The sequence below is a fragment of the Triticum aestivum genome, chromosome 3B (genome assembly GCF_018294505.1).
Source record: "Triticum aestivum cultivar Chinese Spring chromosome 3B, IWGSC CS RefSeq v2.1, whole genome shotgun sequence".
In the NCBI taxonomy this organism is placed as follows: domain Eukaryota; kingdom Viridiplantae; phylum Streptophyta; class Magnoliopsida; order Poales; family Poaceae; genus Triticum; species Triticum aestivum.
In genome coordinates this window covers 477,194,469-477,206,619 of record NC_057801.1, presented here as the reverse complement: position 1 = coordinate 477,206,619, position 12,151 = coordinate 477,194,469, and positions in this window count along the sequence as shown.

Below are 12,151 nucleotides of genomic sequence, written 5' to 3'. Positions count from 1 at the left end.
AATCGAGGGTGCTACAGTAAACAATCGAGGGCGCCACGGTAGAATCTAACGAGCCTAATTATGTCATGATTAGACAACGTTGTGCTACAGTAAACAATCTTTAATGACGGATTAATTAGGCTTAATGGATTCGTCTCGCGATTTCCCTTTCATTCGTGTAATTAGTTTTGTAATCTTTACTCCTAATGTCTCAGTTGGTAGTCTCCGCTGGTCAATTTTCGTTCCACCAGAGACGGCTTTTTTCGTCCTCGATCCCACCTCCCACATCTCATCGATTCCCCCCTGGACCCTTGAAAACCACGTTCGCGGCGCCCTCCTGATGCGTCCAGGTAGTTCCCTCGCACGAACTACGCCAGAAAAACGGATGGAAAAAAATCTACGAAATTAAACCAGCGGAAAAAGTTCCAGGGCGAGCGAGCGAGGCGTCTAAAGAGCCCTCGAGCGAGAACCCCGCCAGAGGACATTCCTTCCCCACCGCCATCGCGCTATCTCCGTACAGAGCAGCCCTCAGATCCCTATCTCCGTTCGCTGCCGCCGCCGATCCCTTGCCACCACGCTCGCGATCCAGAGTGTTCCGTTTCCCCTCTGGCCCTTCCGCGTGTCTCCCCTATCTCCGTACCGATGGCTGCGTATTTGCCGCCTCCTCCTTCCCCCGTCCATGGTGACGGCGCCCGCGTCACATATTGACCCTCCCCCATCCTGTATGTTGGTCGTTGATGGGGTGAGAGGCGCGACCACAATCCAGTTGGGATCTCGGTGTGGACTCGTTCGTTGTGATGGAGGACGGCGCTGCCTCCCTGGTGAATGGGATCAAAGGGAGGGACGTGAAAGTCGACGAGGCAGCGGCTGGGAGCCCGACGGTGAACACTGGAGTTCGTCCGGGGGGCGATCTGAGGCCACCTCAACCGCCGGTGGAGGAGGCTTTCCAGTTGTAATATCTACTCCTAATGTCTCAGTTGGTAGTCTCCGCTGGTCAATTTTCATCCCATCAGAGACGGGTTTTTTTCGTCCTTGATCCCACCTCCCACATCTCACCGATCCCCCCTAGACCCTCGAAAATCACGTTCGCGGCGCCCTCCTGATTCGTCCAGGTAGTTCCCTCGCACTAACTACGCCAGAAAAATGAATGGAAAAAAATCTACGAAATTAAACCAGCGAAAAAAGTTCCAGGGCGAGCGAGCGTGGCGTCCAGAGAGCCCTCGAGCGAGAACCCCGCCAGCGGACATTCCTTCCCCACCGCCATCGCGCTATCTCCGTACAGAGCAGCCCTCAGATCCCTATCTTCGTTCGCTGCCGCCGCCGCCGATCCCTTCGCCGCCGATCCCGCCTCCATCGATCCCCTTGCCACCACGCTCGCGATCCAGAGTGTTCCGTTTCCCCTCTGGCCCTTCCGTGTGTCTCCCCTATCTCCGTACCCATGGTGATAGGGGATCACCTTGACGCAAACCCCGTTGAGGCCTGAATTGTTCTGAATACTCTCCATTTATCTTCACTCTATAGCTGACTGTGGAAGCACATTTCATGATTAAATCAACCCATGCTGCAACGAATCCCAATTTTCGCATAATTTTCTCAAGAAAAGGCCATTCTACTCTGTCATATGCTTTACTCATGTCTAATTTTATAGCAGCCAGCCCTATATTACCTTTCCTTTTGTTCTAAGGTAGTGCGAGCCAGGAGGACATTATCAGTTATCAGCCTAGCCGGAACAAAAGCATGGTAAGGGCAATAGATGTGAACTTATAGTCCGCTGAGGTGCCAGCATCTTTCAATATGCTCCAGTACAGATCCTACAAGAATAATGGCGAGTCTTTCAATATGCTCGAGTACAGATCCTGCAAGAATAATGGCGAGAGATTAGAGAGAACCTTCTTAAAAAAAGATTAGAGAGAACCATTTGCAAGTATACTTCATCCATCCCACAAGTAGATTCGTTTTGAACATCGACATGGTCTTCGAGATGCAACTTTGACTACTTTGTTTTGTTGTAGACTATTTTTAAAACATACTTAAAATATACTTTTGTGAAACAATGTTTCGAGACAAATCTATTCATACTATTCACATCTCAAAACGCAGCACATTAAAATTTATTTATAGTCAAAGTTTGAAATAGTCGACTTTATAGGATAAGCCCAAAACTAACTTATTTGTAGCATGGAGGTAGTAGTATTTGCCTACTGTGCAAACAGTCACTCCAACCATTTCAATGAGATTTGTTGAACAAATGGGTGGTCCTTGGACTTCACCTTTGGATAGTTTTCGTCAAGCAAATCAAGGTTCATATATGGAACATCTGATTCAGACTTCAGACGAGAGAGATATGGTTACGAGAAGATCTACACGTCGGGTACACTGGTAAGACCGGTGGGTCCAGGCGGTCAGACCGGTTTAGGTCTGTAGAATCCGTGTAGAAATTTTATTTTAATATGGAATTTGCTAGGGTTTCGACCCAAGTCAGAGCAAGACCTCTCCACTTTATAAATATAAAGGACCACGGCCGATTGAGGGTATCATGATCGAATCTATCAAATCTACCTTTTATTGTTTCACCTTTACCCTTCTCTTACAACCTCACGTGTTGTTCTTCTACTGCCTCCATTGCATGAGAGGACGTCATCTCGGGGTTCTATACCGTCGGCAAGTAAATTTAGTACGATCGTGTGTCAGATCCGGACGGCTGGCACAAGAGACACAAGGATTTATACTGGTTCGGGCTCCACGGGGCTCCCTACGTCCAGTTCTGGTGGTGTTCTTTATGCCCGGATGGGAAAAAACTTGTAGTAGGAGATACAAGCGGTTCGCGAGAGAGGGACCTGATACCAAGTCTCTCTGTGTGTGTGGTGTTGCGGTTCAGTACTTGGTACTGCGTGTTCGTGTGAGCGAGCGAGCCTGACCGGGTGTCCTGGCTCGTCCGGCTCGGTTGTATGTTGGGTTCTTTTGTTTTTTGCCCGTTCTTTTCGTGGATTCCTCCCCTTCCTTTTATAGTTCAAGGAAGGCAAGGTTACAAGGGTAGTTAGGTAAAAACGTCATGCTACAGTGTTGCGACAGTGCCGGAACAGTGCCGCTCTGCAGTCCTTCGTCTTGGATTGGGGGCGTACAGCGTCCAGTCGTGGTAGATGTACCGTATGACGGTGTAGGCTGTAGGCTCTCGCATCGGGGCGATCAAGCTCGAGCTACCCGCGCTGTTCGCTTGATAGGTCGAGGAATCCCTGGGTGAGCTCCTGACTTAGCTTTTGAAGCCTGATTGGGCGAGGCTAGCTTACTCGATGTGTTAGGGGCGAAGGATTAGCCTGTCCTTGCAGCGCCTCCCCCCACGCGGGGGGAAGATCACATCATTACCTGACAGCGAAGATTCTTCTGCCCTGCGGCCCTGACAGGCCACACCTACTAACTCAACGTCGCCTCTTAGGTCGTGTGAGGCAGAGAGTTTGGCTCGTGACGCTAGGTCACGTGACCCCCCCGGAGGGGGCCTAGGCTGATGCCCAGCTTCCCTGCTCGTGCAAGGACATGGGCCGGCCTTTTGTCCTTGATGCTGGGCCTTGCTCATTGCAGGCCTTGATTAGTCTTGGTGATTGAGGGATTAGGGGCTAAGTTAATTACCCCCGGTCAATCCCCTCATCAGTAGCCCCCGATCCTGAGGGAAAATGATGGGTTTTCCCTTAGGCTTAGTGAACCACGCTGCTTCCCGGTCGACCTTGCTTCATTTCGGTGGGGGCGCGCGAGCGCACCCGCCGAGTGTAGCCCCCGAGCCCGCGGTAGAGTCAAGGACTCTTCCACTGGGTTTTTTATTTGCTTCGGTGAAGGCGGGCTCGCCTTTTGATGGTGACATGGACTGGCAGTGGGACTTGACCTGGCGTCTATGGCCGTGGCCCATCTTTAGTTGATTTGACGGGACGGGGCCGGGCCATTACTCTGCTACCGCGGCCCAGGGGCGGGGTAGGCGGCTTGCACTGTAAGCCTCGTCGCCCCCGCGCTGCTCCTTGCATAGGGCTTGACCGCCATGGCTCTATAAATAGGCCTCACCCTGCTTCGAAGGAGATCCATGGTAGCCAGATGGAGAGAAAAAACACCTCGCCGCCTCTGCTGTGGGGGGTTCGTCCCCCTGAGCGTAGCAACACAAGTCTTCTTCTTCCTGGTGTTAGAGGGAGTCCAGTGAGTGGAGGGGGATGAGTGTGGCAGATGAAGCTGCCCCCAAAGCCCTTGACCCCGTTGCAAGTCGGGGCCTCAGGCTAATGCGACGCGTGAGGAAGTAGGCCCCACGCTCTGTCGGGCGGGCCCGGGCATTGAATCATTGTTGCCCATGCCTCTCTCCTCCTTATGTCGAGGGGAAAGCCCGCAGGGGTTTTCATTACCCATCCGCGCACTAGCCATCTCCATCGCCATCGCAAGGCTTTCAGATCTCGATTCACCTTTGTCCCCACACCGCCGTTGCACACCGGCTTCTTCCCTGCGCGCGGCCATGTTGAACTGGCAGCGCTCGACCATCTCCGAGGCGAAGCTGCGAGCGCTCGTCGACGCATGGATGCTCCCGTGCCTGACCGAGGCACGGGAGTGGATCAAGCCGATGCTCGAGGACTCCCCACGACCTTCCCAGGGGTACGTGGTTTCCTTCGTCACCTTTCATGAGCACGGGTTCTCCGTGCCGGCGGGGAGATTCATCCGCACCGTGCTCCACGAGTACGGCCTCGAGCTGCAGCACCTCAACCCGAATGGCATCCAACACCTGGTGGTGTTTGAGGCGATGTGCGAGGGATACCTGTGCATCGAGGCGCACTGGAATCTCTTTCGTAACTTCTTCATGTTTGTCTGCTTGAAGGACGAGCAGAGCCACAGCCCGCCGGCAATCGGGTGCATTGGCATCCGGCTCAAGAGGGGGAAAGCCGATGGCTACCTCAACGGGCCCCTAACGAGCTCCAACAGCGGGTGGCGCTCAGAGTGGTTCTACCTCAAGAACGATCCCGAGTGCCCTCTGCCAGTGTTCACCGGGGGTCTTCAAGACACCATCCCGGCCGTGTGGTCCGATGGGCCGGAGAAGAAGAAGCAGGCGAAGCTGCTCCATGGCTACCCCACGGCAGTCACGGCCCTTCAGGCCTGAGGGGTGGACCTCGCCACCGTGATTGCCGGTTACCTTGCGAGAGGGGTCGTGCCACTACGGCGGCACGCCCTTTGCCTGTTCGAGATGACCGCGGACCGGGCTCCCTTCACGGGGACGGTGACGGCTAACCCCCTGCCTTCGGAGGCCGAGGTTCAGTGCCACATGCGTCAGGCCGTCGTCGGCTGCCCAGATTGGCCGCCGGTCAACCTTCTTCCAATGCTCCCAGACAGGGGCATTATCGCTCTGGTAAGCTTTTTTGCTTCCATCTCCCCGTCTTCCTCCAGATCTCTGGCTATCCTTCCTGCGCTTTGCTTGGCAGGTCAGGAGCTGGGACATCTCGCATGCCAGGGTGCCGTTCCCAGAGGAGAGGGCACGGAACCGTGCTCGCGCAGCCCAGCTCAAGGAGCTGAAGGACTTCCATGAGGCGTGGAGGGCAGAGGAGAACACCAAGCGCGCCCGTAACTATGGAGACCCCGACTCATAAGTCGTGATCACCGAATGCACGTGTACAATGATCCCAGAGATCAATGCTCACCGAACACACAAAAACTGAATAACAAGAGTCTTACATCCATACATATCGTCTTACACAAATTATGACCATTATGGTCAAGTCTTACATAGATAAAGCCACAAGGGCTGAATACCAAATAAACTTAAGCAACGGACATTCTTCGTCGATAAGTAGAACCCATGCCATCTGCCTTAACCCTACAGGCATTCTGACTAGGAAACGTCCTAGTTCGCATGTTCGTCTCCAAAGAACTCTTCTTTGAACTCCTGTTCTTCCATGCCTTGCCAATTAAATAACCAGTGGCAAGCCAATGAGTACATTGAATGTACTCGCAAGCAACCCATGTTTTGGTTCAAGGTACAACAATGCATGATATAGGTAAATTTTTGCGGAAAGCTAGTTTTGAGTGTAATGACATGTTCAACAACTTATAAGACATGCATCAGGAGAATTCAATTAACCATGAGGACAGGTTATAGATATCAACATAAATAGAGTGGGCATCAACCCAACTCAATCATGTCAAGTCCTTTGACTTGACCCAAGTAGTTCTTCCCACTTATCCAAACACACACTGGTTTGTAAACATGTGGACGTAGCCCAAGAGAGGTTACCCAACTGTCCTTGACCATGGACACGGCTATTCGAATAGTTTTACACTCTGTAGAGGTTGCACACTTTACCCACAAGATCCGGGGAACTTCCGTGTCATCCACGACCCGCGGTACCTCAAGTACCCGGGGTAAGCACCCGATCACTATCTTTCCCTAGACGACACTAACAAAGAGTCCACTCGTTGTTCCGTATCCTCATGATGTACATCATACGAGACTCACTCGAGATCGTAACATCCAAGAGGGGACGCAACGATGTATCCGGTGCCCTGTAAAAACAGTCATGGCCGCCCTACCTGGCACGACCCCGTCCCAAGAGAGAGCACCAACTCTCCCCCGTTACTACTAATGTGGGATCCAAGCTAGTATCGGCCTAGGTAATCAATAATGCCCTTTCCCATACAAGGATAGAGTGGTTGCGCATGTAAGGTTGGAATAACGGTCGCAACTTAAACCAATCCGTTTTGAAAACAACACACACTTGCCTCGGTACACCACTTCGTCATCAAGTGGCTACCCAGCTCATCATCTTCCCCGGGCATAAGTGGCACCCGATGGGGTTTTTCGAAAAGTCTTTTGAAAATACTTTGTCTCCATCACCATGCATATTCCTGTCCCTTTTTGCGTAGCACTACTTTAGCATCCTATCTACTCCCACCGGCATAACCCTCATAAGGAGGTAGGGTCATGCACCATGGAAGTATCAACGAGGAAGTAACGGTGGCAAACCATCAAAGTGGTTACCACCTCATCATGATTCCGTTGCAACAACAATATGGTGCTATATGACATGCATAAAAAGGGTTTCATAGACATGGTCAAAGGGCTGCTTGCCTGTTTTAACAAAGTCTTAGAGGTCTTCAAATATCTCTGGTCCAACTCCGAGCATTTCGTCTACTTCGTCAACTATCGTCGAAAGCATCCGTAATAAGCAACACAACAAGGCAGAAAATAAAAGTGCTCTAAAAATATTAATTTGACTTTTCTAGGACATCTCTGGTTATATGAAAAATAACCAGAGTGGTTTCATTGGAATTGGGTCAGTGGATATTTCTAAACATTTTGATATGATGGAATCAAGGGGTTTATGGATTTGCAAGAAGTGTACAGAAATATTTTTTTGAAAAATGAGCGAAGGCACCCATTTAACAAATCGTGATTTTAGAAACATCTAGGAGTTGGTTTCACTGGATTTGGAGTTCAAATGAATTACCTATGAATTTGCAAAGTTGACAAATATGAAGAAATGGCTCATTATTTTGTGGAGTACATAAAGTATTAAGAAAAATGTTCATAACCTAAGTTATGAAATTAGATGCATCTACAAACTTGAATCATGGCATTTGGATCAAATTTGAGCTCTCTGTGTTTTTCTAAAGTTCATCACAGAAATAGGAAAAATAGGATTTTATAAATATTTGTGAAGGAAATGCTTCCGGAAAAACATGCAAATAGCACCATGTGAAAGATCATGATTTATGGAGTCATAAGAAATTTGAATCATCAAATTTGGACACTATTTGAGTTGTTTAGAGATTTTTGAAGTCCACTGGATAAAGAAAATGAGAAAAAGGGTTTTATACCTAATCTCACGCGCTGAGCGTAATTTAGTCGCAGCGCACTGGGCCTGGCCCAGCTCCTCGCGGACACCCGATGGGAGGCCACGCCGAAGGCGTATTCCCGGGTGACGCTTTCGCCGAAGGGAAGCGCAAAACGGCTGGCCCGTCTCCACTTAAATGATGTGGCCAGCCGGCGGGGTCACTGACCTGCTGGGCCCACCCGTAGGATCTTCTTCCTCCTCCCACGCTCGCGGCAGGAGGGGATCGAGCCCCGTCTGCGCGCCGGCCGACGCCTTCCCCCGGCGACACATGCCACCTCTGGCCAAGCCGCGGCCACCGGAGGGGTCGCCGGGGAGAGTCGCGTTAGGGGAAGCCCTCAGAGACGGCAGGGGATGGCTGGAGCGCATCTGGCAACGGTCGTGGCGGACGGCCCCATCAGGCATTGGCGGCACCAGCACAAAGAGGCAGGGGACGAGGCGGAGAGGAGCGGGGAAGCTCCGTAGCCTAGCGGAGGCTCTCCTGGAGGTCGAAGGAGAGGGGGAGGGGCTCTGGTTCGCCGGAGCAAAGTGGAGGCCGACGGCGAACATGGTGGCCATGGAGAGGGCAGGAGGGCACGAGGGGGGATGAGGCGGTGTCTGAGAGGTGCACGGGAGAGAGGAGGTTCGAACCTAGGCGAGAGAAAGAATCGGGGTGGCTGAAATGGGCGTGGCCGCGGAGCACCGTGGGCAGCGTCCACGAACGTGCTCGGGTGAGGTCGTGGATGGGAGAGGAGAGAGGTTTAGGAGGGGGCCTGCAGCTTGTCGTGTCCCAGACGCCGAGGCGGCCTTGTGAGACAAGCTGGGGAGGCCCGAGGTGGCCGGAGGCGGATGGCAGGGGGCGGCTACAGTGCGGGAGCACACTGTAGTGCGCTCCAGAGCGTGAAAATGGCCGGCATGCCATTTTTTTGGCAAAGTGGGCATGGCCAGGCATGTCTGGTAGCTCTAGGGAGGAGTAAAGAATGTGGGGAAAGCCTTGGATGCCTTGGGTGGCCACTGTAGTGAGGAGGGAGGTGAGGAAGAGGGGTGCAAGGGCTGTCCAGAGAGGTAAAAGAGGTGGTTTCACCCCTCAATTATTGATCTGAGATGCAGCCATTGCTACTGAGGTGGAAGGGGTCTAGGAGGGGCTGTGGTAAAAAGTGGAGGCCATGGAGAAGAGTGGAAGGGGTCAAAACAGGGGTTTTAGTAAAATGGCAGAAGGTGTTTGATGCTTGTTTGGTTAAGCAAATGAACTCCATTTGGCAGGAGACTCCACAGGGTGAAATTGCACATATAATTAGGGCCTTACACCCATTTTCAGATCATTTGGGCAAAGTTCACAATGTAACTTTTGGGAACCCTAAAAATTAGAAGAAATGAACTTGTGTAGATCTAGTTGAGCAAATCACTTCTCCTTGATGCACCACTTGGTGTAGTGGACTCATTTGGTCATGTTAACATGCTCACAAAAGTTGGGGTCAAGGGGAGAAAGTTGGTAGTACAAAGTTGTTCAAATTCGATTCTGGTCAGAGAGGGTTTTGGGGCATTTTGGTGAACCAAAATGACCTTGATTGATATGAGGATTTGCAAGGTGATCACAATATGCATTTGTGACTTGCTGGATTTTCCTTGGATTTTTATGAAAATATTTCCGGTAGAAATATTTCAAATCCTTGAAATGGGCAGAAATGGTTTTGAGGGGATTTCATGGGGTTATACTATTCTCCATGACATGAGGCTTGGCAAGATCATCATACATGTCATATGTGACATGATAGAATTTTCTTGGAATTTTTGGGGAATATTTCCTTTGTAAATATTTCGAAAGCTTGAAATATCCAGAAAGGGTTTTGAGGGATTTGACCAATATTTTGAACATGACCATGTGTTGAAACTCTTATATATGGGAAATATATGCCCACCGAGTTTCCCTGATTTTTGTCAAATATTTTTGAAACAATAAAATAATTTTTCCCTATTAAATACCATTTTGGCCTTAAGAAAAAGCTTTTAAATAAAATAGGAAAATAACTTTTAAAATTATTCTTTTGTGGTTTATGGTAATCCTATATCTAATAGGTTTCAAATACACTCTTTGAAATAATTTTCATACCCCAAATCAAGTACTTGTAGTGCAAGCCTCAATTCAGGGGTTTTTGGAAAACTAATTTTCAAAAATAGTATTTGGCCAAACTATTTTTGTAATAAAATACTATATTGCACTATACACATGGCATGATCATTGGGTAGAAATTTGGGGCAAGGAGATGAAGTATAGGAGTTGGAGGATTTATTTGATTTTTAGAGCACTTGCAAACAGCAAACAAAAACCAATCAAGGCAAGGTCCAAAACACTCAAAAGTTTTTGTCAAACCACATTTTATCATGATTGTTAGCTTTAGTGTAGTGGCATGAAAATCAGGGTGTGACAGTAACGCTGCCCAGAAGAAATGGAGAGGGGTGGGGGACAGGAATGTGTCCTCAGACGAGGACCCTGAGCCGCCGCCGGGGAGCTCTGATGAGGATGATGGCGATGATGATGATGATGATGTCACCGCGGGGGTGTCATGAACAGGAGGAACGGTGGGGAAGACCCCATCTCCGTCCGCAAGAGCTTCCCCGGGCCCGTCGGGAGGGCCCGTCTCTGGCCCTGTGCCGCCTGAGGTCGGACGAGGTGCCGACGCCCCCTACGATAGGGCATCACGTCACTCCTCGCAGGTTGATCACGGCGGGGATCGAGCCCGCGTGCCCGTGGGGGACCGCCGCACACCCAGCGAGTGCAGCGCGTCGCGGCCCCGCAGCGACTGCAGCAGGAGGTCACGGAGCCAGGGTTCCGCTTCTCCCGGGCCGTCGCAAGGGGACCGCGTGACGCTGCGTCCTCCGTGGGCGGTGCCTCCGCCGAACATCGAGGAGTCAAGTTCTGTGCTGCCTCCGACGTCGCCCTCCCCGTCCGCGATGGGAGGGGGCGGTTGGCGGGGATTGCGTCGGGGCTGCAGCCGCGTGATACGTCTCCAACGTATCTATAATTTTTGATTGCTCCATGCTATATTATCCACTGTTTTGGACCATATTGGGCTTTATTTTCCACTTTTATATTACTTTTGGGACTAACCTATTAACCGGAGGCCCAACACAGAATTGCTGTTTTTTTTGCCTATTCCAGTGTTTCGAAGAAACGGAATATCAAACGGAGTCCAAACGGAATGAAACCTCCGGGAACGTGATTTTCTCACCTAACGTGATCCAGGAGACTTGGACCCTACGCCAGGGAAGCTTCGAGGAGGCCACGAGGGTGGAGGGCGTGCCCCCCTGCCTCGTGGGTCCCCTAAAGCTCCACCGACGTACTTCTTCCTCCTATATATACCTACGTACCCCCAAACGATCAAAGGAGGAGCAAAAACCCTAATTCCACCGCCGCAACTTTCTGTATCCACGAGATCCCATCTTGGGGCCTTTTCCGGAGCTCCGCCGGAGGGGGCAATTGATCACGGAGGGCTTCTACATCATCCTAGCCCCTCCGAGGAAGTGTGAGTAGTTTACCTCTGACCTTCGGGTCCATAGTTATTAGCTAGATGGCTTCTTCCCTCTTTTTGGATCTCAATACAATGTTCTCCCCCTCTCTCGTGGAGATCTATTCGATGTAATCTTCTTTTTGCGGTGTGTTTGTTGAGATGATGAATTGTGGGTTTATGATCAAGACTATCTATGAACAATATTTGATTCTTCTCTGAAATCTTTTATGTACGATTGGTTATCTTTGCAAGTCTCTTCGATTTATCAGTTTGGTTTGGCCAACTAGATTGGTTCTTCTTGCAATGGGAGAAGTGCTTAGCTTTGGGTTCAATCTCGCGGTGTCCTTTCCCAGTGACAGTAGGGGCAGCAAGACACGTATTGAATTGTTGCCATCGAGGATAACAAGATGGGTTTTTTATCATATTGCATGAATTTATCCCTCTACATCATGTCATCTTGCTTAAGGCATTACTCTGTTTTATAACTTAATACTCTAGATGCATGCTGGATAGCGGTCGATGAGTGGAGTAATAGTAGTAGATGCGGAATCGTTTCGGTCTACTTGTCTCGGACGTGATGCCTATATACATGATCATACCTAGATACTCTCATAACTATGCTCAATTCTGTCAATTGCTCAACAGTAATTTGTTCACCCACTGTAGAATACTTATGCTCTCGAGAGAAGCCACTAGTGAACCCTATGGCCCCCGGGTCTATTCTCATCATATCAATCTATCATCACTTTATTATTGCTTTGCTTTTTTACTTTGCCTTTTATTTTACCTTGCATCTTTATACCAAAAATACCAAAAATATTATCTATCATCTCTATCAGT